At 35.5% G+C, this 27,711-nt stretch overlaps 1 protein-coding gene and 1 long non-coding RNA gene across 4 annotated transcripts in view; one reads left to right on the top strand and one right to left on the bottom strand.

Annotated features, from left to right (window-relative positions):
* The window catches only part of Mub (poly(rC)-binding protein mub), a 111,345-nt gene that overhangs the window by 29,958 nt on the left and 53,676 nt on the right, over nucleotides 1-27,711 (top strand). The window lies entirely within an intron of this gene.
* LOC145975317 (uncharacterized) lies at nucleotides 14,697-26,816 on the bottom strand. 2 transcript variants are annotated; one of them, XR_014439946.1, is made up of 2 exons: nucleotides 26,391-26,816; nucleotides 14,697-15,691 (listed from the first exon to the last, which is right to left on the bottom strand). It is a non-coding gene; the product is annotated as an uncharacterized LOC145975317 (long non-coding RNA). The 2 variants fall into 2 exon arrangements; XR_014439947.1 differs by lacking the exon at nucleotides 14,697-15,691 and adding an exon at nucleotides 20,473-22,434.

Here is a 27,711-nt window from a genome sequence, read left to right as displayed (position 1 = left end):
GTCCAGGAACGATGGCGGCCGTTCCTCCTTCAGCGGGCTCGTTTTGTTCCCAGATGCGTTAATCTTACCGCCTCTGTCCGTCCACGTCTGCTCGCAAACCGCGGAGGCAGGATATTTCGTGCACGTAGTCAATTTACTCAACGAAATGAGCAGCTTACCAAAGTGATGGATCTCGCGCCGTCCTATTAGTTGGCGGAAAACAGACTCGAGTTACATTAATTAATAATGAAAAAAGAAATAACAAAAAGAAAGGGCTTTAACATAAATGGTAATGATATACTAGTCATATTTTAGCATCTCGAAATTGATTTACAGATGAAACCAGACATTGCTTTATGTAATTTGAAGAGTAAATTATCATAATTATAGAAAGTATAATACCCGAATTTTATGTACAATACAAAAAAATAACGTGTTCAAAGTTTAAAGGATTTATCTTCCGTTTTGAGAAATGATCAAGAAAGAGAAAGACATTTGACATTTCATCGGTCGAAACAGCCGGCTGTCAATCAGAGTGTTATATATTTTAGATCGAAAGTTAATTGAGTGACTCCTTGTTCTAGATAAATAATATAGTTACTGCGATAAGTAGAAACATAGAGCGAGAACTACATCGGCGAGCGCGGAAATTGTCATCGGCCTATCCGTATCTCTAGGGACTCTACAGTCAGTTGTACGTCCCCGATACATCTCCCTGCAGCAAAGTTCTGCAAAAGTTAAAATTAAACATCGAACCTCGCGTGCGCTTGGATACTCTACAGTCTCTTTAAACACAACGGAACTGCTCGCAATTACCCTCGTGCAATTAAGTCCAACTTGCGATCCCTTATCGTCTCAACGAAATATACATTACGTTTGTTTTCTTTCGCACTAGTGCCAAGAACAGAGAATGCTATGCGAGCTGAAAGAATCCGAGGGACTTGAGAAAAAACTGTATTAACATAAGATATTTTTTGGGAATTTTTCGGTGAAAGAGATGGTTTTTGGATACTTGAGGAAAATTACAGAATCAGAGATGGGACGTCGTGTAGCCAGGCCTCGTGTTTTCAAACTCAATTATTGTCTCGTAATTAACGGCTGGTCGAGTCCCCGGGAGTTAGGCAGATTACGAACTAGAGGAAAGTTGGACCTGCGCGTCATAATGCAATTGATTCGCCATATATGCGCGTCACTGACAGGCGCAATCTATCCATGATCGACCGGAATTTTCGAGGACGCTGCCTGATGTGAGGAATGTCAATTTGCTGTATAAAACGCGATAGCGTTTATAAATATAATATTTGATAGAAAATATTGGTTATACACACATTTAGACCTGTCCCATAAGACAGAAAAACCATTTTCTTTTCCCTGCATAAATTACAATACTTTTCATACTTTTATTAATTTTGCCAGCAACACATGCTTATTCGCAATTCAATAGTTTTCATTAGTTTTCAAAAGGAAATTTTGAAAATACATCGCCCCATTTCATTTTGATAAGTTTGAAATACGTTGTACAATAACTAAACATACACAGAAAAAAAGGACATTCTTGTTTTGAAAATATATTTATAGTTTTAACATGGAAATCTTGAAATGAGATTATATTGCGTTAATTAAAAAAAAATATAATTGCTTACTTGAATGAAGCCATTTTATATAATTCAATCAAGAAAAATATTCTTATGATTTAAGATTTAATTTTCTCGAATGGAAAAGAAACAATGTTAGATAGAAAATAACATTTTCAAATCAAAGATTATAATTTTCTTAAAGTAGAATTAAATAATTATATATTCTTGAGGTGACAATTACAATATTAAAATAAGACTTTAATATTGTTGAAATTTAAAATTATTAAATTCTTCTAAGAAGATTATAAATTGTTCCGTATATACGAAACAATGAACGCGTTAGTTTAAGTATATAAGTTTTGATTTGACACTTATTTTTTTTCTGTATAAGTGATATGTATTTTTATATTATATTCATGCTTTTGATTCTTTCTATGCTAAAATTTTACATTTCTAAATTTATCTCTTTTTCTTCATTTTGTCGTTAATCGGGTTTGTCGAACGGTTTTTCATAATACAAGATAATTTCAATCCTGCTGAAATTAAATCTTTCTTCTTTATCTAGCTTTTAGATCAGCCGATACGTAAGTCTGGAATTGTCGAGACTAAATTTAATTCTTACAAGTTGAATCGATGATTGAAGCCATTCTGAGTTCGTAGGATATAATAATATTTTTAATTCATTAAATACACCATTTTTACATATTTATATCTCGGTAGGTTTACATCAGACCGCAATCTCAAGAGAGACACGCGAGAGGAGAAATAATATTAATATAAGAAAAACCGATCGTGTCCTCCCTCGTTCCCCTTTGTCATTCTTCTCGCGATGAATCGCAGTGTCGAGATTGAATCAATATAATCAAAATCGGATATCGAATATTGAATCAGTCTCCACGACTGTCGGTACATAAAACGGCGAAAGATTTCGCGCACTTCCACGGTATAATTTCAAGCGGGCTTTAATATTTCTGTTACAGAAAGAGAGAGAGAGAAAAAATTCAGGAATGTGTGCCATAGAAAATTGTATTCTCTTTATAACTTGTATATAAATATCGAAAAAGCATTGAGGTTATTTTTCAAAAGTCTGAGATAAATATTATCTGGAACTTTAAGGCTCAAAATAAAATATGAAAAGATTTATGAGATTTAAAATTGATTGGACTTTTTATGGATTTATAAGATACAAAATTGAAAATTTGACATAGATTACATTGAGTGCTCTCGACACTTGCCGACTCTTGTAAGTTTTTATAACAAGTTGATATATCCGTTGAGTAGGACAAATGTGGACACGCATTCGCGTAAAATGAACGTAACTTCATAAGACTTTAGCAATGTAAGGACAGATCAAAGACGCGTTACTTTTGTATTCTCACACAACAGTGATTCGATTGATCTAACGACGTTTCTTTGTCTCGTAAGTGGAAAAGTCCCTTTCAAGATGTTCGTTCTCTCGAATATTGCAATCCGAGGAAAGAAGCTTCCTGTTTCGGTTCATTCCGCATCAGAGTGCTGCGATCTTTACGCGTAGCACAGGATTTAAGAAAGGAAGGTCGCGGGAGGTGAAGAAATAAATGCGGTGACTTACTTAAGTCCCTTCTGTTCGATAAAACGAAGTGTTTCGCGTCAGAGCCTACTTTACGCTCGACGGTCTAAGAAAGGTAAATGCTATCTACGTGAGTAGGCTTCTATCTTTGGCAGCGCGCTGTTACATGTTTACAGGTCGTACCTTCAAGGCTTCGCTCTTATTGGATGAAACCATATAACATTGCCGCTATACAATTACGAAATCCTTTTTAAGCTCTTCATTCGAGAACGCGCGCACTTGCTATAATATATTACATCTTACTGTCTTTCTGTCTCAATTATTTAATTATGTCAAATAATCTTAAATAGAAATGTCGTGGAAAGACAAGGAAATTTATTTGACATTCATTAAATGTTTATCAAACTCGCATATTTCTATTCCAAGCACTAATTTTTAAATTTTACCCGCTCCGGATTTCGCTTATACCGCAACGAAGACGAACGAGCGGCTCGAGAGCAACAAGGAAATTTATTTGAAATTCATTAAATGTTTATCAAACTCGCATATTTCTATTCCAAGCACTAATTTTTAAATTTTGTAGAAATTAAACCTTCTTTCCTTTTGTCCCGCAATCATATCGTAATCATGATTATCTGTAAACGCGAAAAGTTCGAATCTTACCCGCTCCGGATTTCGCTTATACCGCAACGAAGACGAACGAGCGGTTCGAGAGCAACAAGGAAATTTATTTGACACTCATTAAATGTTTATCAAATTCGCATATTTTTATTCCAAGCACTAATTTTTAAATTTTGTAGAAATTAAATCTTCTTTCCTTTTTTTCCCGCAATCATATCGTAATCATGATTATCTGTAAACGTGAAAAGTTCGAATCTTACCCGCTCCGGATTTCGCTTAAACCGCAACGAAGACGAACGACCTCGAGAGCAACAAGGAAATTTATTTGACATTCATTAAATGTTTATCAAACTCGCATATTTTTATTTCAAGCACTAATTTTTAAATTTTGTAGAAATTAAACCTTCTTTCCTTTTGTCCCGCAATCATATCGTAATCATGATTATCTGTAAACGCGAAAAGTTCGAATCTTACCCGCTCCGGATTTCGCTTAAACCGCAACGAAGACGAACGACCTCGAGAGCAACAAAGAAATTTACTTGACATTCATTAAATGTTTATCAAACTCGCATATTTCTATTCCAAGCACTAATTTTTAAATTTTGTAGAAATTAAACCTTCTTTCCTTTTGTCCCGCAATCATATCGTAATCATGATTATCTGTAAACGCGAAAAGTTCGAATCTTACCCGCTCCGGATTTTGCTTATACCGCAACGAAGACGAACGAGCGGTTCGAGAGCAACAAGGAAATTTATTTGACATTCATTAAATGTTTATCAAACTCGCATATTTCTATTTCAAGCACTAATTTTTAAATTTTGTAGAAATTAAATCTTTCCTTTTTTTCCCGCAATCATATCGTAATCATGATTATTTGTAAACGCGAAAAGTTCGAATCTTACCCGCTCCGGATTTCGCTTATACCGCAACGAAGACGAACGAGCGGTTCGAGAGCAACAAGGAAATTTATTTGACATTCATTAAATGTTTATCAAACTCGCATATTTCTATTCCAAGCACTAATTTTTAAATTTTGTAGAAATTAAATCTTTCCTTTTTTTCCCGCAATCATATCGTAATCATGATTATTTGTAAACGCGAAAAGTTCGAATCTTACCCGCTCCGGATTTCGCTTATACCGCAACGAAGACGAACGACCTCGAGAGCAACAAGGAAATTTATTTGACATTCATTAAATGTTTATCAAACTCGCATATTTCTATTCCAAGCACTAATTTTTAAATTTTGTAGAAATTAAATCTTCTTTCCTTTTTTTCCCGCAATCATATCGTAATCATGATTATCTGTAAACGCGAAAAGTTCGAATCTTACCCGCTCCGGATTTCGCTTATACCGCAACGAAGACGAACGAGCGGCTCGAGAGCAAAAGTAATTCTCGTGCGGCGGCCAGACTCGAAGGGCCCTCAAGATAAAGTTGATCGTGAAGGGCCGAGGGAGATGAGACAGAAAAGTTTCTTCCCTCGTGGCGCGCGCGATAGTATCGATCTTTCGTCGCTCGTACGTTAAGTTCGATCTGGATTTCCCGACAATTTCTAGCTTTTCCGGAAATTCCCAAAGTTTTGCGACAAAGTCTCTCTCTCTTTCTCCGGTGACGAGAGACGGTGATCAAGGACAGCGCAATCACAAATGCAATAAAGTCGGCTCTTCCGCTCGCTTCCACTTCCGCTACACGTTCGATACTGTCAATTGGAAATTTTATAACTAAATATTACATATTCTAATGAGAGTTATCTCTTGTTTACGGGGCTTTTAACCAACTTTGAAGTCGTTTTATTGAAAATATTCAAAAAGATTCGTCTCCTTTAACGAATACTTTGATGATTTTATTTTAATAATTATGATAAGCTTTTACGTTTCTTATTGCTACTATAATTTAGCGATATTTTTCTGTATTTTTTAGAGATTTATCGTAAAGATGCTTTTACCTCGTAGCGGTTTTTCCGCATTGTTTTATATTCGCTTTATGTATAATCGGCTCTGAAGCAGCATCATAATCAATATTCTTTCCATCGTCGCAAATTGCATTTCCTTGTCTTCGAGGTACGCCGGCATTAATTTAATAAGGCGCGATCAAAAAATGTCCACCTTCACGCTTGCAGCTGGTAATTAACAAGGCGCGAAGTACGGGATAGATTGTGTACACGAGAATCTGAGTACGAGCTTGTGTGATTGCATTTTTTTCATGTCCTGCTTAATGACACCGTCGCTAATTATGTCATAAATTTTAATCCGCCACACGCTTCTCGGTCGGTGATTTCGAAAATTATGTTTACTGTCGTGCGATTTCCCTAATCTCGCTTAGCTTCTTGGGAGCTAACGCGTTTTACAAGAGAATATCAATTAAAGTGATTTTAATTACATCACGTGTAATGTATGTTTAACTACGAAATACATTGAGCTTTTTAAATCGTATTTATGTGCTGATGAATTTTATATGTAAATTGATATGCAAATTGATTCGCAACGCAATTAATAATTCGAATGATATCCGATGATGTTAACTCTTTAATGCTTTTATAGATCATACTTTTTTCGATAACTTAATATAATATTATGAAGGTGAATAATAGCTTGAATCTCGAGAAAGAGCGAGAGAAAAATCTCCTCGTCTGTGGGCAAACTCGAATCGAAAGAGAGTTTCATTTACAGTGACATAAAATGCGATATTATGTAGCGAACGTGTGAGGCGAACGAGTGTGTAAATTAATCCCGCATAACAGAGTAATATAATTTCACATAATCTGATGCGACTTGAGCCTTCTATAATCCGATACTGCCTCGTAGGATCCAATGAAAATTCCTCATCGTGATTTAGCCAGAAATACTCTGATATTATTACGCGGATATTAACGTGAAAAATAACTCTCTCCCTTTTTCTCTTTCGAAAATACGATTTTAATCTCGCTTTTCAAAGCGGTATAAATTAGCAAAGAACAAGAAACTTTTGCGTTTTCACCGACTACATTAAAATGATGCATCGGATAATCTTAACTGTTTTCCACATTTTCCAGAGAGAAGATATTAACGTGTACAAGATAATATTTTCAAGAGCTACATTCTCTTTTTTTTTCTTAATAACGTAATTTGTCGAAATAAAGTCTCGCGTGCTTATTGACATAATCTCCCTCGATTGACCGACCTCCTGTAGCGGACTATTATGAACGGGCGATGCATTATGACGTGATGAAAGAGCGTCTCGTTCCATGATAAATCGGGTGATAATCTCGCGCGAAATGCTTGTGAAATTTAATGCCGCTATCGCTGACCGATGCGATACCTGCATTAAAATTCCCTTCATTTAGCGAATTCGCGCATCTGCAACACGCAAACACACATTACACGTACGTACGCACGTACACCCTCGTGATGCTTTTTACACATTGTACGAGCAGATGTATGCGGGCCTACCGTATGACAGGATTTTCACTAATTACTAATTGCCAATGAATTCGTCCACTGTAACCGTACAACCGATCTTTAATTAAAATTTTCAATCATTGAATTCAAATATTTACCAGGACAGTTAGCTTCCCTCAATGTACTCGCGATAGGAGTATGCATTTTCCTCTGCCTTCGAAACAGCTCAAAAACGCACGTTCTACCGTAAATGTATAGATTTTAGAGAACGGTTCGTGCATTTTCATATCTTTTAGCTATTGCTCTTGACTAAATTTCTATGCGAATTTTTAGATTCTAAAGAATTTGTAGCATAGTCAATAAAAATTGCAAAAAAATGCGTAAGTAACGGTAACATTTATCAATTATTTCTTTGATAATAACTCTTAATAAAGGATTTTTCTAGAATTTCAAACGCATAGATCATGATTTTTTTCGGAGAAAGATCGACTTGGGAGCAGTTATTACATTTTTTATATATTCTAGAGTTTTTATTATTGTATGCATGTTATTAAAGATGATTTATTTCTTATCGTTTATCACTATTCGTTTAAAAAATTGATACATTTTTTAATTATACTTTAGCGAATATCGCAAATAGAAAAAAAAGTAATCCCTTAAAATTTTTTTCAGTTATAACACGTAGAATTCAGCTCGTAACGATTTATAAAATCAGCTTTATTAAATGCTTATAAATGGTTTCGCGTGGACGCGCATTTTCATATATATTTTTAATATATCTTAATGTTTATTGTAATTTAACAGATTTTTAAAACTGTTTTTCTTGCGAATGGAATATCGAAAGAATTTTATTCTATATTTTGCGATTTATTTTGTTGAAAGATTACCTAAGAGTGCCTTATTTCTTAAATAAACAAAACAAAATAAATCAAAAACATTATCTGTTATAATTTTTCGCTTTAATCGTTTTCAGTCTCATCAATAAAATGAATAATCATTCAAGTAATATTATTAATGTCTATTAAGTAGATTAAAATATTATAGATAGAATCAAGCCGTTTATTTATAGAATTTATTTTAACAGCATAAAATACATACAATTGACATAAAAAATATTAATAATAATTACCTCAATTTCAAGATTGGAAACAGTCGTATTTCATTTAATGCAGCTTCAAAAACCATTCTTATATCATGTAGAAATAATCGAAATCTTCGATTGTGCGTTTACCATGTCAAGTCGAATCGTGAGCATTTCGATTCGGTTCGCAGCATTCGATTCATTCTATCAGAAATTGGAATAATATATTTCAAATATATTTCGCGAATTGAAGGATATTATACGATGAGGTTACTCTATTATACGCTTCATTGAACGGCACCGCAAACCGAGGAACTTGACCCGAGCTACGTAAATATGAATTATACGAGTGAGGTAAAATATAGAATAGAATGCTTATGATGCCACAAAATTCGTCACGGAAATTTAAGCATGCACTTGACTTGAGATTCGTCTACAAATTCAGCTCGAATCTCAATCCACAACGCCAATCTTATTTGCAAGATTTCGATTATAAGGTCGCCAAGAATTATTCTTCCAGTTTTGGAACGAGCGAGCCTCGAGTCTGACACCAAAATAGCTAGTTTCTCGTAAAAGGTTGCTCTATTTCTCTTGTTTTCTATTTCTGTGTCACTCTCAGCGAGCCGTCGAGACAATTCCTTTAATAGCTTTAGAAGCTCTAGAAACAAATTCGCGCCCCGATTGCAAAATTGGCTTGATATTCGGTACGTTCTGCAATAAGCGCTTAATCATTACATGAATGATATGAAGAGATCTCTATAATTATATATCTGTCATACTTTTAAATATTTTTATGTCTGTAGAAATAAATGATTTTTGAAATTTGCCAATAATATCTTATACTATTCTTTAGAAACTCTGTACATCATTAAAGACTGAGTCTGCTAAAATGTAATGATTATTGTACAAGTATAAGATAATTATTTTAATACTGTCTTCCAAATTCTACTTTTATTAGTATATTTTATTTGTAAGGCGTGAATATAAGAAGTTTTTAAATATAATTATTTTCATTTTGATTGAGATAATTGTACTTATTTATAGTTAAGAATAAAAATGGATATTAAAAATGATTAATGGATAATAATTAAAAATGATTAATTTACAATGAAAATCCAGTTATTTAAATATTGAAGATGCGGTGAATATAAGGAAGATGAATTAAAAATGCTATTCTCTTTTTTTCAAAAATGTCATCGTGATTTTATTAAAGCGAATTTTAGAAGCAAGCGCGATGCTTCTGTCTCTGCCAATATAATTTTAGCCTACTTAATAACCGAATGTCGATACTACTTGGATGATTGGCTTGAATGATTTTATCGATGGAATGGAATCTCGGTAAAAGCCTTTCGACCTGATGAACAACCATGAGCTTTGAACTCAAAGGGACGGACACGAGCTGTTATTGATGTCGTTTTCGATTCACGCATATTTCACTGAACAGATTTGACATGTTAAAGGCTATTGTCGGTACGAGATATTTTCTTCGACGTTAAAAAAGGGCCCTGTCTAAATTTGATTTCTAAAAATATAACAAACTGGAAAACAATAGGCGCGTTTCAAATTATTTAAAAAAAAAACATAAACGATGGATTCGTGCTCGCGAATTTTAAGTTAAGCAAATTAACAAGCGTATATGCGAACGCGCCTCGCTGCGCTTTTACTACATTGTTGCGTTTGCAGTATTCCAAGTTATAATATTGCTGAAACGAGCAGTCCCGACAACCGGTAGAGTTGCCAACGATTCATTCGATAACGAGCTTTGCTAAGCGCTTTAATTAACGTCATGTGCATTGCGCTGTGCTTACTTGTATGTCACGAAAAAGTCTGGAGTCGACCAAATTGATCATTGGAGCAAGAAATTATATATAATTTATAATCTTTGACAATTAGAGAGCATTTAATTTATGAATACATTTAATTTATATCTCTATAATTATCATATATTTTTTATTAACGTACATGTATGATTATATTATATAAAGTCATAACGTAGAAAGAATCATTTAATCTTTGATGAAAAATAAATTTCTTTAGTAACCGCGAGATGCGCTATTTTAATAGAACTACTATAATTAGAAATTTTTAATGAGCTTTAATTATCGCAACTAAATAATTAAAATTATATTATTGTTTAAACAATTATTACAGATATATAAGAGAAAATTTTTGTATAACATGTCCTCATTTTAATGAAATTATAAACAAGTTATTTGTAATTAAATCGCTTTATTTAAATAATGCAAAACATAAATTCGCGGTATCTAAGATACTTTGCTTATCTCACGTTAAAGAGATCTCTTTTCCAAGAGATTAATCAAAAATATACGTTCAAATAACTGTTGGACAAGAACACGGCGAAGAAGAGGGCGCGATCGCTATATTGAAATGTATTTCGCGAATTTATTTCGCCACGTACATCTCGATAGATGATACAGTTCGCCGGGTTTGCGAAATAAAATTCTTCTTTACAGCCGAATGAATTGCAGAGTCGATTTCAATTCGCATGTCGTAGTTAACGGGCGGGAGATTCGCCAAGTTTGAGAATAGTTTCGCTAGCGCGACAAAAATCCACCTCCGAGAGAAAATGGATTCGAAAGGAATGTCAAATGTGAAAATAAATTCGCGGATGATAATTCGATAGATATAAACTTTCTGAATAATCGGCTCAATCTATCGCGATTATTCGAGTCCTGCTGTTAACTATTGTTCGAATTAGCGATATATTTCGATTTATCGCGTGTATTTAAATTTAAAAAAAAATTGACCGTTTGGCGAATGTATTTCGGTAAGCTATTAAATTGTCGAAAGCACCCCCTCGCGACCTCGTTTGTCGTAAATCGATTTAAACTCTCGTTAACTTCGACGCGAGAGCAGCGTGCGCTCGTGCACAGATGAAAACGAATTAGTTACTAGAGGAGTTGACGTGCAATTAGAGTTTCTAATCAACGCATCAATTAATAGTATTGCTGATTCTGCCTGCCTATTATACGCGGCTTTCTAATCAGTCCCACGACAGACGATCAGCACGACAAACTCATTATAGCACGCCACCTGTTGGTAATTAACAAATTGCGTTAATGTTTCGATGTACATTTGTGATCTCACGGATCATCCTTTTACAAGATGTTCAAAAGTTACCGGATTTTTGGCTATATTTTTGTCGATTTTAAAAAGTGCTAAAACTATAAATTTTAATTAAGGAAGAGTGCGAGTTAAATTAGAGAGGAACGAATATTATAATTTTGTTGTTGTTTATTTATATATTCAAGTCGATTAATAAATATTTTAATTTTAAATTATAATTTTAAAGATATTTATGAAAAAGAAGAATCGACAAATAAATATCTGTGTGCTAAGAAGAAATTTTAAACCAACTTTAAGCGCAAAGTGAAAATTCCATAGCTGCAAATAAGTGTAATAGTTTTTTTTAAATATTATTAAGTTAATATATATCACTAAGTTAATGTAATAAACTTATATTTTTAATAATATGGCAATAGAAAATAAGACAATGAATCGGATTAAATTTAAGAATTTGCGCATCAGAAAGTTAGCACTCAGGTGTAAGAGTGTCAACTTTCCAGTAATCACCGGAAGATTAATAAAGGAAGTATTGAAATAAATGGGGAACGAATTTAATTTTAACTTCACAAATATGATCATAAATCAATCTCTTAATTTTTTTATCCTTAGCCCAAGTCTTTAGCATTCAAAAAATATTGAAATACGTAGATCTCCAAAGTCCACGAAAGATTTATGTACGCAACGTGGTCAAAAAGAACTCTCAAATGAGAGCTGATGCTATAAGAAATAATTAATCTAGATTAGATCAGTAACTATTTTAAAATAATTTCATTAATCATCAATATATTTTTTTTAATATTATTTGTATTTCTCAATCATTTCGAAAAGTTCTTTATAGGACGTTATTTAAAACATTTATGATTTCGAATTAAATATCCTCACGTTGAAGAATTGATTCTCTTTTCCAAATATTTTCTTCAGCACGTTATATTTCTCAGAACCGTTGATTTTCATAATTTGAAAGTTAATGCACTCTTGTTTAACTAAAATAAATAAACGCGAGGAAATAAAATTTTGCATGGTTACACTATAACATTAAAACTATAAAAGAGGTAGGAAAACAGTACCTTATTCTCTGTTTTGTGTAAAAGTAAAAAAGATTTGGAAACATATTGAAGAACAAATAGGTAAAATATTCAAAAATATATTAGATAGATTTTTTTTATTCTTGTCATTTTGAACGCGATGCCATTATAGCATCGCTCAGAGATTCGTCGCTTCCCTTCCGATATACATATATGGTTCGAGGTGTACAGCTTTGCATGCTAGGTATTCTAGCGCCCGCAACTCCGAGACTCTAGTAGCACGACTAGTTCGGCAACTATTTGATCATACCTCGTAGCTAAAGGGATGCCTCAAACGACATAGACGATTCAAGAAATATTTGAAAGATGCCTAAGGACCTGTCAAATATTCGAGGCTTCGTCTTTTCGATATTTCGAAAAAGTCTAGATACTATATCTCGTATTGTTCGTTGAGAAGGTGAAACTCGCGTCAAGTGGCTCATCTTCTCAACGATAAGTCGTGAAAAAAATGCTCGTCCCGATCGATATACGCGGTATGTCTTCAGTCAGCAGCGTTTGTGCACGCTGATCGCGCGCAATTTTCAGAACTCATGAATTCCAAGAAATTCCAAGGGATTATCCGGCGAGGCGACAGGTTCTGAAGCGGTTCGGCCCTTTTCGGGATGGAAGAATACCCTTTCCTCTCTCTGTCGTCCTTCTCCCCTTCGGTAAATCGGGAGGGCGGTTAGCAGCTGGATTTATATGGCGGCATTAATATGCAGCGACGGGAATTTCAATGGGGCAATCGCAAAGAGCGAGAGAGAGAGAAAGAGAGAGAGGGAGAGAGGAAATCGAACAAGAGGAGCAAAAGGGGTAGAATACGAAGAGAGAGAGAGAGGGAAGAGAAGGGAAAGAGGAGAGGGCATCTCGAGGGCTCGCCGAACTCGTCGATGATCAATACTTTTGTCTACGTTCACGTACTCTCGCTTAATAGGATTGAATCGCCTATACGCGCAGGCAATCGTGTGCGTTTTTATATATCAGTCAAATCAGACAGCGATTCAGAGCGGAAAAAGCGTTCGCGAATTGCACACTCTTCCATAATTACGAGCCGATAAATCACTTATCGGCTCGCTCAATCTTGAAAAGAAATAAGGAGCGCAAGTTGTATCGCGCGTTAAAAAAAAGCCACGACGACCCTCGACAGCAAATTAATTTTATATCATTATCAAAACTTTGTTTCTTTCCATTCTTTCGTGTTTCTCGTTTCTTTTTCGTCAGTTTTATCGTCTTGTTTTATCGCTTGATTAATTATTTTCACGACTAAATTTCTCGGAGTATATTTATAGATGTAATCCTTCGCGATGAATTATTTGAAACGTAAGAGAATCTTAAAAAAGCGGCCTGAAAATTACAAAGTCGATCTACATTAATATTATACGTACAGGATTCTTTCGCGAACCGCCATTATTATTCCCAACTAAGAATGATTTTTCTATTCATTTTATTCATATCTCTTTTTATCTGAGAATTAGACTCTTAGATCCTTCGCGATTCTTATTCATATAACAGAACACCCTGAAAGTAGCCGGTAATTTTGAGAAAATCGATATGCATTTCTTCTCGTTCGCGTTCTCTCCCAATGACTAATAAATTACCGCGCATTAATCAACTTTATTTGCTCGGCGCGTTGCCCGCGGGTTGATAGATAACCAACCGTCCACTCGAAGCCTCGTACATGCACACATACACACATAAGCATACAGATCACGGCTAATTGTTTATTAATATCGTGACGTGAATTGTTTGTCACTGACAGTGACGTACACGTGTTTATTGTCCTCGGCCTCAAATCGCTAAGAGTCTATTCAACATTTACGTCTCGCGATCTTTCCAGAGTCGCGATTCAATTACATACATATAATCGACGGGGTTCAAATATTTACGCTTACAACGACGAGTATAGTCTCGATATTCCGACCCTCGAAATATGCCAATTCGTGTCCCTCTCTCTCTCTCTTTCTCTCATTCGTGTACACTATCTTGGCGTTTAATTTATCCGGACGTTCCGCAACGTTTGATAGCGAGACGGTATTAATTAAAGTTTCGATTAAAATGCGTCTATATTGCGGCGCGGACGCTTCCCGAACGGGCGCCATGATTACGGACTACTGCCTACCTATGGTGGGCTTTTTATCGGATTTCAATTTTCGCGTACAAAATCGCGGAGAGAAAGAGAGAGAGAGAGACAGAGCGGGCACATCTACGGATTAGTTAGAGCGAATCGAAGCCGCGGAATGGAATGAACGATAGAACTGACGGCGAGCTGCGCCATTATTGGCACATCGAAAATCGAAATGTATCAGGCGATTGTGCCGCGTCGTCCTCCATTAAGTCTCTAATGCTCGGATATATAACCCTTGGGCAAACTCGGGAATTAAATGAGGAATAAGATTCTGTACTCTTTCCATTCGCCGAGTAATCGCGGAAGAATGTTTCGCTTTTTATAATCCGTCAACAAATTTTTCCCTCGATTGAACGCGCGCTCAATTATCGGGCGATATCGTATTGCCGCAGTTGATCTTAATTTAGCACCTTAATTGGCACGTTTCGGTGCGCATTGGTTCCGGAATCGAATTTCATTCTTGATAATTGGGGTGCACTAATTAACCCATCTACGCAATTGCCCGTAAATAGTAAATATGCAGCATATATAGCGTAAACGGTGAATCGGAGAGCGGTGAAGAAATATAAATCGCCTCCAATCTCGGGTACGGAAATCGAGAGATATTCTTTCCGCAAGTTCCAAGCGGATATTCGTTACGTTTACGAGAAAACCGTGGCTTGAATAACGGCAAACTGCGATTGATAAGAAGCGAGTTTAGAAGCCAGAGCTCGAGCAAGGGTCCAAAGCAGCTGGTCGTAAGTGGAAGTTCCGAGTGGGAGTGTATGTTCGTATCGCGAAATAAATTGCCGTCTAAGACCGGGCGAAAGGTAAAACACCTCGACGCTCCCCGCCCACGTCGCAATTTCACCCTCGACCCCGTGTTTCTCGCCCTCCCATCTATATCGCTCTTAGCCCGAAGGCCAAGTCGAGTTCCGACGCAGGTGGGAAGCGTGTTTGCGTACGGAACGTACATAGTTAAACGCGCATGAATCGCAGTCTAACATCGTCGACTGTATACCTCCATAAAATCAAGTCGGAGGAGGAGAGAGGAGAAGCGGGCAGCCATCCGAGATTTTCATTTCCGCGCTCGGCCGTAAACTTTTCTCGCCATTAGAGGATTTCGACGAACGCCCTTTATCGTCAGCCCAACTCCATCTCCGCGCCGTTGACGGTTGTAAGGGGGTTTATCCGGGATCCGGTTAGATTGTGCCCCCGGCGTCCTTCGTTCCGACGTTCTCGAGTCGTCGCTGAGGACAACAGGAAAAGCGGTCAAGAAGCGAGAAGTTACAAATACACTTTATTCCTTTCTCCTCGAAATTCCGGAGAACAAGCGGGATTCAAGGCGTTTCGCCCGAGAGTTTGGATCGAGCTAAAATATTAACGCCGCACTACTCCGTCGCATTCGACTGTACTTCAAGTATTTTATGTATATCATAATCTCATATTCTTTCAGAAAGTCTGTCTTAGTCTTATAAGGTGTCTTTTAAATCTTGTAAGGCGTCTTTTAAATTTTTTTAAATTATTAAATATTTGAAATAAAAATTATATATGGCAAATTTTATATAAACAAGATGTTTTAAAACTATATAGAGTTTTTTAATTGCAAATTTTCTGGCTAATTTGAAAGACGATTTTTTACTAGCAAAAATATAATTTTAAAATTATAATAAATGATTGAAAGACGAGGACTTTTTGCGAATTCAATTTTGGCTAATTAAAAAATTTAATAATATTACATGGTTCAGTTAATTTCAGATAAAGTGTGTTTTAATAGAATTTTTAATGCTTAATATTGCAAAAATATATAATGGAACAAGTGTCTTAAATTTTTTAAAAATTATTAAATATTTGAAATAAAAATTATGCATTAAAGAAAGATTTAAAATAGATCGTTATTTTATATAAAGCAAATTTTATATAAACAAAATAATAAAACTATAGTTTTTTTAATTGCAAATTTTCTCGCTAAATTGAAAGACGATTTTTCACTAGCAAAAATATAATTTTAAAATTATAATAAATGATTGAAAGACGAGGACTTTTTGCGAATTCAATTTTGGCTACTTAAAAAATTTAATAATATTACATGGTTCAGTTAATTTCAGATAAAGTGTGTTTTAATAGAATTTTTAATGCTTAATATTGCAAAAATATATAATGGAACAGGTGTCTTAAATTTTTTTAAAAATTATTAAATATTTGAAATAAAAATTATGCGTTAAAGAAAGATTTAAAATAAATTATTTTATATAAAGCAAATTTTATATAAACAAAATGATAAAATAATATTACATGGTTTAGTTAATTTCAGATAAAGTGTATTTTAATAGAATTTTTAACGCTTAATATTGCAAAAATATATAATGGAAAAAATGAGAAACTGAAGTTATTTAAATGACAAAAAATGACGATCTCTCTCGATATTTTCACTGAGGAAAAGTCGACTCTAAATTCACCCGAGAATCTCCTACAAAAGGATAATCCAGTGATCCTGAAGACATCTTGTATAATAAAAAAATAATATTGCGTATAAAAACATGCTCCTTCCATCTTTTCTCTTTAAATTTTTTACCACGAGTAAAGGATACTTGACGCTAAACGAGCGCTCCAAAAATTCTAAATTGAGTACAACGGATAACACGTCGCGCGGAAATCGCCGGATTTTCAGGATTTTCCGGATTTTCATCGCGATTAGTTTGGCTCGCATTTCGCGGCCACGCGCAAAACGTCGCTCGAATCTGATTGCCGGAGCTTTAATGCGATTCGCGATACGGGGATGTGACTATAACGTGGCGTGCGCAATCCGTCGGGTATTGGCCGCGAGGCAATGGTGCATGCGGCAGGCTTGACACATATCAATCAGGCAATGGAATTCTCGGGAGCTCGGATGCTGCGGTATCCGATCGTCCCGCCAATGATCCTCCACCTGACATTTCAGTAGACACGCACACACAGACATGGAGTCTCTCTCTCTCTCTCTCTCTCTCTCTCTCTCTCTATGCGAGATTCCCTCACACTTTGTCGCATCGTATGAAATTAGATTGCAATTCTCATCACGTCCGACATCAAATAGATCTGTTGTTTCTAATCAAAATATCAACGGAATGATAATAAACGTATCCAGATTATAGATTTCAAAATTGCAAGTTTCCTCTTTTGCGAGTCTCTTCTCTTTCAACAGAGTAGCGTCTAATAATTTTTTACTTAATTATACAAATTAATTTAATTGACGCGTTGATGATTTCTAAGAGAAGGAGAGATGGGTTTTAACAACGAATTGATGCTTTCATTTGGTACTTGTCAAAATTGATTCGCTTAAATGATACATTAATGTATTGATTAAATAATGAGCCAACATATGAGGTAGGGTAAAATGATTAATGAGTCGACAATCGGAGGAAATAGTTCGAATAGCATGTAAATGATTCAAATTTTGTTTCTCGAAATTCCTCAGTTTTGATAGAAATGTATATTTTTGTTTTAAAATATGACACACACACACACATATAAATACATTAAAATACACAAATGTGAAGAAATGTTATACTCGTCATCAAGAAATTAATTCGGGAAACAGTTTGTAATGTATTTCGTAAAATCGATGTATGAAAACTGATTCTCGAACAAAAACGACGTATTGTGCGCAAATGTAACTTGCGTTAATTAAGCGGCGAAATTCTCGGAAGTTCAGAGTATTCAAGCACTACAGCCGCACGTCCTCGCTCATACATGTTGCGATACATGCCTTTCATGTCGATTCTATGGTATCTCGCAGTGATTGCTTCAGACTACATATCAAGATATAATTAATGTCAAACTTCCCGATGTCAATACGTGATCAATTTAATATCTATTCTTAATGAGAAAAAATGATGAAAATCTATTAAATATGTTGATTATTTTTATCGGGAAATTACTCACAAATTTAGAAATCGAAAGATTATATTGTCATATTAAAAAATTAATAATTATTATAATTATTATTGCATTAAATATTAAAAAAAAGTTTTGGTTTGCAAGCATTTACTGTCTGATATTTTTTTTATATATTATTAAAGGAATTTTTTTCCTGTTTATACAAATAAATAAATAAGATAAATTATGATTATTATAAGATAAATTATTATAATACGATAAATTATTAATCAAATAAATAAATAATTAAAATTATTATTACGTTCGAGTCGCAATTTTTCCTCGAATATCTGATATTATTTAACGCTCGCGCAATCTTCAATTTATCTGAAAAACTCGCGGAGATAAGCAAAGTAGGAAAAACCAGCCCGTATTCGCGCCCGGCAAAGTTCGTATAATTCTGTTTACTCGGTAAATCTTTCCTGTACAAATTCGAATCCGCCTCGCCAAAGAAGGCAGACGGAGAGAAGGGGGAGAAGGAGGCCTCCTTCCGGCGGTAAATTGCAAATTCAAAGTTTCACGCCGCGTCGCGACAAGAGGCGTCCCATTTCCGGATCCGGTAGGATTCTTAACGCCGAATAAGGAAAGAAGGAAGAAACTACACGAGAGCTTCTATTTCACCCTGCTGTGCGAAAAAGAGCTCCGTCGTCCAACACGGGGGTTTCCGAGAGGAAGTTGACGCACAGTATGGCTCTATCTGTCCAAAGTTTGTAACATAACGGAGCCGTTTCGTCGATTTATTTGTCTTACTTGTTGTTTTTTTACTGGCAACAACGACAAATTTATCAATTTATCTGAAAGCTTTTTATCAATCGAGAAATCTAAAATTTATAAATCAATCATAGACACAAAATTGTCATTCGATCATCGTGTTTTCCAAACGCGACTATTAAGATAGATTGGTTTTTAGGATTCCGGCCTGTCAATAGTCCTTTCCTGAATGTCGAATCGGTAATATTTATCGCGATGCATTCAAGAGGGATGTGTTTCGCGCGAGCGAGCAAGAAGGATGGCGCGCGAAGGATTTTCGGCAAAAGCGCGTTCACGTAAACATCCTCGGACACATTTCCGTGCTTTACGGAAGCAGATAAAAACGTCAGGCAGACTCGAGACAGCAGACGGCACCGTTATCTCGCGTACATTTTATGTACGCTTCGCGAGACTTGAAGGGCGTCGCGCGTGATTTGTCGCCGGAAATCCCGGACCCCTTTCCGATACCGACGAGACGCCGTTATAGGAAGGGAAATCGACGGATTTGACGCGCTTCGGAATTGAATTGCGAATCGGCTTCAAGGGGAACGCGTACTTTCATGATTTGTAACTTGTTTCGTAGTCTGATATGTTCGATAGGATAGCAAGCTGAATGATTCATAGAGTCTCCAAGAAAAAAGGAATAACTGTTTGAAAGAGCGTAAAAATATCGAGGCAAAATTGAGATTAATTGATAAAGAATCTTAATAAATGGAGTAAACAATTTTCACTCGCGGCCAGCGAACGATTTTATGGTTGAATCTCAGGAATTCCAATAACAATGTGTGCCGTTTGTTATTTTTGCAACGGGAAATATAAAATTAGAGACGCGAGAGTGCTCTCTGTTAAAGTAGAACGACGTATGCAAAATGCTACGTGTTTTTAATCTCGCAAGAAGACAGAGTTTTCACCGAGTTCGCATTTTACCGCGTAATCTACCGATGTGCGGAATTCTCAATAAGCCGCGGATTTTCCCTATTCGTTCGTTTAAATTTCCGGAATCTCTCCAACGAGTCGGATGAATTCAAACGGATACTTTTGATAGGCGCCGTTGGTCATTCTAGTATTTCACTCGGTTTTCGTTTCTTTTCGCCTCGACATTTGGCGAAATTAATCGTAGGCGGGCAAATCGCGATCAGAAATCAACGATTGCGACTCTGTCTTGCTCGCAAAACTTTTTATCTCGATTTTAATCGCCGGCAGATTGATGTCACTTATTGTTTCAGAGCAAAAGATTGCCTCGAGTTTCTTATTGTTGATATACAAGACATTATTTAGTTTGATGCAATAGAAATAATTCGAAACAAATAGTTTTTTATTATTCGATCTTTCCCCATCATTAGAAATTGATATAAAGTCGGAGTTGATCTCAATTCCATTTATTTCGCCATTTATTTCACAATCCTCCTTTGAGCTCCCGGACCTTTGCTTTACGGATAAAAGAACAGTGCGAAAGACAGGCATCGAAGGAATGTGTGATCTGCCAAAATCGAATCTCTTTGAGGAAACGTTATCGCGCGAAACCAGGCTACCCAGGTTGAAACGACCTGTGCCGTAGCAAAAGAACGTTGCATCGATCTGAGTGAGGGCCAAAGTTTTAAATTTAGAAATACGCCAGAGACTGATTTAAAAGTCAAATTGTAAATATTGACGGGGGAAAAATGAAACTCGTCCCACGTCTGAAATTTTTCTCCTCGTCCGCAACGATTCTTCTTCGACACAGGACATTTACGTTTAGTTTACATTTAGTTTCCGCTCCTGAAGTTTGCTCGTTGAAGTTTAATACAGAGGAAACGAGAGATGTTAAATTTAATAAAAACTAGTAAATTTCTCTTAAAAAACGATAGTTAAATGTCAGCTGACATTTTTGACGTAAAAGTAATAAAGGGAAATTCGAACGCCGGTCCGTCATTTCCGTTGATGTACACTCTTTAAAACTGAAAACGGTGAAAAATGTGTTTTATATCAAATAGGCGCGATAGATTTGACCAATTGCGAGCTCTCCTGGCCATGACATCGGAGTTAGGGTCAAATTGATTAATTTACGTTCACGAGGAAATGTCATAGTCGGTAGGAGAACATAATTCGCCTGACATGGCCGGCGATAGTCAGCGTTCCACATTCACCTATAACGAGCATGTGTCTGGAACTTTATAAACGATATAGTCGCACAAAGCACCTGTACTAAACTAAATCGCGCTAACAAGCGTTGAGAGCGGCAGCTCGTACGTATAAATTGTGCCGATAATATTTTACATAATTACGAGTATTTCCGCGAAAGAGCCGACGTTGGAATATCAGCTGGCGCATAAACTAATCGCAATTAAAATAATCGTGTTGTTTTTGCAATTATCTATTTAGCGGCCGAAATATTTTTTTCAAAAAAGAGAAGAAGAAAATATGAGAAAAGAAAGTTTTATTACTAATGTTGTGTGAAATAAAAATTATTTAAGAAATGTTATATATGTTATATTAGTATTTCAAAATTAAAAAAAAGATTCAAATTTGTGAATTACTCATTTCGTTTTCGATGATATATGATTATATGTAATATTTTATAGATGTGATCTTTCGTTCATTAATTTATCTCCTTCCTCTTCCTCTCTTTTTCTCTCTTTTTTGAAAATACATGTACTCACAATGCAATAATTTATACCTGCATTTTACACTCAATAAAGATAAATTTTATCGCAATTGAAACTCTGTAATTAAATATGCTTTGCTTTTTCAATAAAAGCTCTTGCAGAAGAAACGCGTCGCTCTCCGTTATTTACATATCCAGTTTCCATCTCGCTTGATTAATTGATTGAATTTCGCATGATTCTCGCGTTGGATTTCGTATAAAATAATATTGCCCGAGAAAAAATTCATGTTCTGATTTTTTTTTTACAATCTTTAAATAACGGCGACTGCGCCCTCGTCGTTGAATCGATACTCCAGCGGGTCGTCTTCATCTTTTCGATTTCCGAAATCCCCGTTGCCCCCGAAGCATTATAGACAGCCAGAGGCATTTTCATTTTCCCCGAATTTTCCATTTCCAGCCGTTGCATCCGCTCGCCTTTCCGGCCTTCGTTCGCCGAGAAGATAAGCCAGAGTCCTCGCCCAAAGATATCCAAATCAAACTAGTCGAGGGGAAAGCACCGAGACCTTTTCGCGAACTTCCTGCTCTCCTTCCATATTGCTCTCCACCCTTCATATCCTCTCGAGCAACTTTGCTGCTCACACGATGAACATGTTTGCAAATTCGCCTCTCGCGAATCGTGAATGTTCACCAAGATATTAACAGCTGGCTAGATTGTTATGGCAGCATCCAAGATAGCGTTTACTAGAAAAGATTTTTCTTTATACATTTGAAATAATCTCGATATTTTTATAAAACGTTGATTATCCCGTTCATCGATAATCTCATCGATTTCTATTCAATTTTTTTATTCAATTTTTATTGACAAATTTCTCGGTTAATTTGGAGTTTTCGCAACAAAAATGTATTGTAAAGTTATTTGTGCTAATATTTTTTTCAAACTCAGCAGCTGATTTTGGGTAGTAATTGGGTCTTAAAATGACAGTCTTCCATCTTTTAATAATTTTCAATGATTATTATTTCATTAGTAAATATTAAATTCTATCGTGGTTATTAACTAAAAAAAAGCAACTGTAACAGTCTCTGTTCATCAATGGAAAAAGTTATTGCGAGTTCGCTCGTGAAAATGCGAGAGAGAGAAACCGTACGAGAATTTAATAACTCGACCGGATTCCCCCCTCCGGGGATGAGGACTGATGTTGGGACACGTTTCTGCGGGAATATATAGGTTTCTCCGAGAGAGAACATATGTAAAGACACGAAATATAGTGGTTTACGTAAGAGCGAGCATTTCGCGTACATGTATTGCAGGTGTATTGGATTGGAATTCATCGGAAAGTGCTGCTTCGCAGTTTCTGCCAGGGAATGAAATATGATCTCGCATCTCTCGAAACCGTAAAGATGGATAGGCAAGTACAAACACGTAGGAGCAAAACAAACATCGATATCCCGTCGATGTCGCGTATTTTCCCTTTGTTACGATTCAACGCGACGTCATGTAAGATGAGCAAATTCGTCGGATCTCTCCATCGGTTAAACATTTATCGGATCGTTCGTTTTCACCTCGTTGACTCTAGCTTCTCAACGAGAGCAAACGCTGCGAATTTACGCCAATCTCTGACGAATGAAATTTCATCCCGTCTTAAGTCTCGTCAATCCAAGTGTTTCAATGCTCGGCTAGAGCATAATAAGCTTGGGGTGATTGCCTCCTATCTCACTTATTAATCTCATTACATTGTCACGATTTCCCGCGCGACAGACTCGACTCTCGACAGATCTGTAGAGCCCGCTATTCAATCGCGGTTGCCTCTCGATTTCGAGATCCTCCCTTGGCACGGCACGAGAGACGTAAGTACGAGTCGCGCTTGAATAACGACGTATCCGCTGATGCCATTCCGGCTGTCAGTTTAATCCGCCATCGAACGCCACGTCTGGGGGGATTCAACGTGGACGCGCGGAATCTCCTCATCTTCCCCGAAACATCCGCCACCGTATTGTGTCTACGGATTTCTCTCGTTAACGTTTATTTTTCGAGTATCCCAACATCATCCCCTTCGTTTCCCTGATCCGACATGGAGGGTACTCGTACCCGGAGTGTTTTATTTCCGCCATCGAGGTCTATGGAATCTTATGTTTAACGATCGACAATCCTACGAGCGTGAATTATAATCGATAAAGGCAATTTTATCGCATCTACGTAGGCGAGTTATATTCTTCGATCGAATTTTGCAAGATACTTCGTCTCGACAGAAGACCCGTGCATCGGTTAATTAGGAAAATTTGCAATTAAATGCGCAGCAGCGTTATTCCGCAAACTTTCGTCTTCGAGGTGAACTTTCAACGACGTAAACACGGCGATAACAGTCGATGCTAATTACCATCTCGAATGGGACGGCACAACGGGAGTAAATGCCGTTTTAATTATTTCTGCAGGGAATAGGAAGATGGAGGGTGCAGGGGACAAATAAAGCGTCATGCGCCTTGAAGTGATGTAACATAAAATTCTTGAGCTCTTATTAAAATATCTAGACATCTTTAGATGTATAAATTCTGCTTTAATTAATTTCGCGAACGCATCCTCATCTCCTATTGCTAGCGCTAAATATCGTTAACGTTTGGTATTGAGTTTTATCTTTTTTTTTCAACGTGTGGAGAGAGGATATCTCTTTGTCTTACCCTTCTACATTTACATGCATGTGCAAGAGTGGCTACGTTATATTCCGGCTATGCATATGCATGGGAGGGTACGCCAAATGGGGTGAATTAAACTCTCCACAATTACCGAATTGACAAACAAGGACGGACCGTAAACGATTTCAAGTCTCGTTTCGAATGGTTTACGATCGAGCGATTTACGATTCTACTCCAGTTTTCCGAATCCTCGGAAAATTGATTATTTGTAGGACAGATCGCGCGGATCGAATCAGTTTTTTGATATGATTTTAGACGCACAGTACAAGCGAATCGAGACTGTCATCGCGTCTTCTGACAGGGCGTCCTCGAATTCGACGCTGCATCTGCGATCGATTCGACGATGATTGGACGCGAAAAAAAAGGTCCGCTGTTGATGTTTATCTGACAGAAATGTACGTGCGGTTATTTTATGACGACGTCCCTTTCCTCTCGGTAGCAAATCAATTTCGGCGACCGCAATATTAATAATCGCCTGACCAGAACCCGCAGGATCCATCATGTCCAGGCAATGGGTTTCGTTCAATTACGGATCTGCCCGTCCGTGTGCGAGAACCCTTCGAAAAAGCGAAATGTTACCTATTCCGAATAATCCGAAACAAGACGCGATGAAATTATGGCTGTCTATTGCAGTAAACCAAAAATTGTCAAAACCTTCGATGGATACTTTCGCGTGTTACACCAGCGTGAATGTCAGGCTATTAATTTTGATCCTTCGAGTATTAAATTAATGTTATACGCGAGATATAATCGATAAAGCTATAACGTTCATCTCACAGAACTTGAGAAGTCGTTCGAAATTCATTAGAGGCACTTGCTGCGAGGATAAATCGAGGTAATATCGCAAAACGAGACTTGGTTAAACAAGTCATTGGTATTTTAGCGTCGCTTAGTCAAGGGAAACAAAGAGGTGAACCAAAGTTGGAGGACGTATACTAAAGGTTTATTTCGCTAAAGAAAACAAAAGAAAGAAAAGGATGGGGCAAGAAGAAGGATGAAACAAAGAGAAATGAGAGGAGAGAAAATTGATGACAAGAAAGATCGGAAGAACAATAAGTCTGCATGAGAGAGCCTTCATAGTTGTTATGTCTCTTTCTCCTCTGTGCGCAAAACTAAGATACTATTATATATGTTTGCGATTAATTTCCGTTAACCTGGTATTCCCATTACGAGAAATTAAACTTGAATGTAAGACATAATTTAATGCTAATTTATTGCTAATCTGTTTAATTTATCTAAATTTATGCATCACATGTTATCACTAATATTATTATATTAGTTATTCACGAAGCGTCTAATTAGAGCTCATAAACTATTGAAATAAAATGGAAATTTTTGTATACTTTTACTATTTAATTTCTTGCTATATTTTATTTTGCGAATTTTGGTATATATTTTATATATGTATTTTTAATTTATAAGAATAATAATGAAAAAAATTTAATTTGCATCACTGCAAATTAAATTTTTTTGTTCTAATGTGCGTAATGTGATATTATTTTAAGATCCATTATCTTGAGATAAAATAAAAAATATAATTTAACACTCGATACAATGCGCAATGGAATTGTAAAACTCGTTTCACATAAGATAAGCCAGCAATTTATAAAATGCAAATGTATCCAAATTATACAAAGCAATGGCTAAAGTAATTAATATTTCAAAAAATAATTACGCACGATTAAATTTTTATATTTATTTTATTAGACAAATCTTTAATAAAATAGATTTTTTTACAAAGTTTTCCAAAAAATTATATAAATAATCTAAATAATTATAAAAATCATATTATATATCATTTGAAAATTATATATGTAATATATAATTATATTAATAATACATATTTTATTAAAGATTTTAAGTATTTCATAAATTGGGACTTGGAATATTTTACATCACATCGCATATTCCACATAAATTGTGTCATTACGTCATAAGATAAGCCAGCAATTAATTTTACGAAAATAATAAATTAACTAAAATAATAAATTAAATTTTAATTTACTCACCCCATGGTTGTGCGTTCCGTCATCGTCAAATGTCTTTCCGAGTCTCTTCTTCTTATTAAGGTACTCTTGTCTTTTGTCATTTCTTCATAACACCACATGACACTTATGAAAAACACAATTTACGATCGGGCCTGCATACTAATCATCAGAATACAATGATTACGCGGCACTTTATATAACACTCGCGACGCGATTAATCGCATACGATGCGCACTTTATTTTATATTGCAACTGGAGAATGCGTGATAACCAAAACTTGTACAAAACCACTATTAAATGTTCAGCATTGGCAAAAATTGCGCGATCGATTCATACTATCTCTGTTTCTAATGAATAATATTCACAAATTTAATAGCAATTATATTATTTCTCGTTATAACACGCGAGTAAATGAGTGCACAAGTTAAAATTAAAGATAGATATTCGCAGAATGCAATATTTGTCATCGTTTTACTGAATGCGATAGATTTTGATTGAAAATAATATTTTACAATTAATAACGAAAATTTGAAATATAAAATATTATTTAAAATAATATTGAGAAATGTTAAAATATTATTTTAAATAATGTATTTTTAATCAAAATTTAATATATATAACCTTTTTGTTTCGTATTTTATATGATTTATTCGATCAAAATCTATCGCAATTGGCAAAGCATTCTTAGATATTGCATTCTAATATTTTTAAGATATTTTTATTCATTTGTGTTATAATGAAAAATAATAAAATGCAAAGAATCGAAATAGCGAATTCATTGGATTTCTGTTACTGATGTACAAGCAATGTACGAATTTGTCGCAATTTAGAAATATTAAAATAAATATATATATACTCGAGATCAATAATGACTGTATTTTTATTAATTAAACGCGTCGTAATGACGTTCGAGTCAATTTATTTTATTGCGCGATATTTTTTTAATGACTGAGAAATTGAGGACATCGGTATCATGATATCTCACGATATTAGGCGAGTTAGTGATTAATCGACACACGATAATCTCGAAAATTTATTAATCGTGCGAATTGATAATCGCTAATTGTAATAATCGCGTTTTGAGAGATAGTACGACGGAGCTTCTCGCGTTGCTTCCAACTCGTTCAAGTCTCGAAGCACGAATGACGAAGGTCAAATGCGAATGTCATAAAAACAATGACAATAATAGGCTGTTATACGCCGCGAGAAGTAAAGATTCAAATATTGTCTGACAAGTTTTTGTCGCTATAGAAATATTTCACGCATTTTTTCACCACAAAATAATATATATTATATGGATAATGTATATTATTATAATAATATATTATATGGATAATATATT

Source organism: Camponotus vicinus, unplaced genomic scaffold (assembly GCF_025532165.1).
Source record: "Camponotus vicinus isolate PSW18456_S1 unplaced genomic scaffold, iyCamVici1.0 SCAF_8, whole genome shotgun sequence".
NCBI lineage: Eukaryota > Metazoa > Arthropoda > Insecta > Hymenoptera > Formicidae > Camponotus > Camponotus vicinus.
Note: the sequence above shows the minus strand (reverse complement) of the source record. Positions and strands in the feature narration are given on the sequence as shown.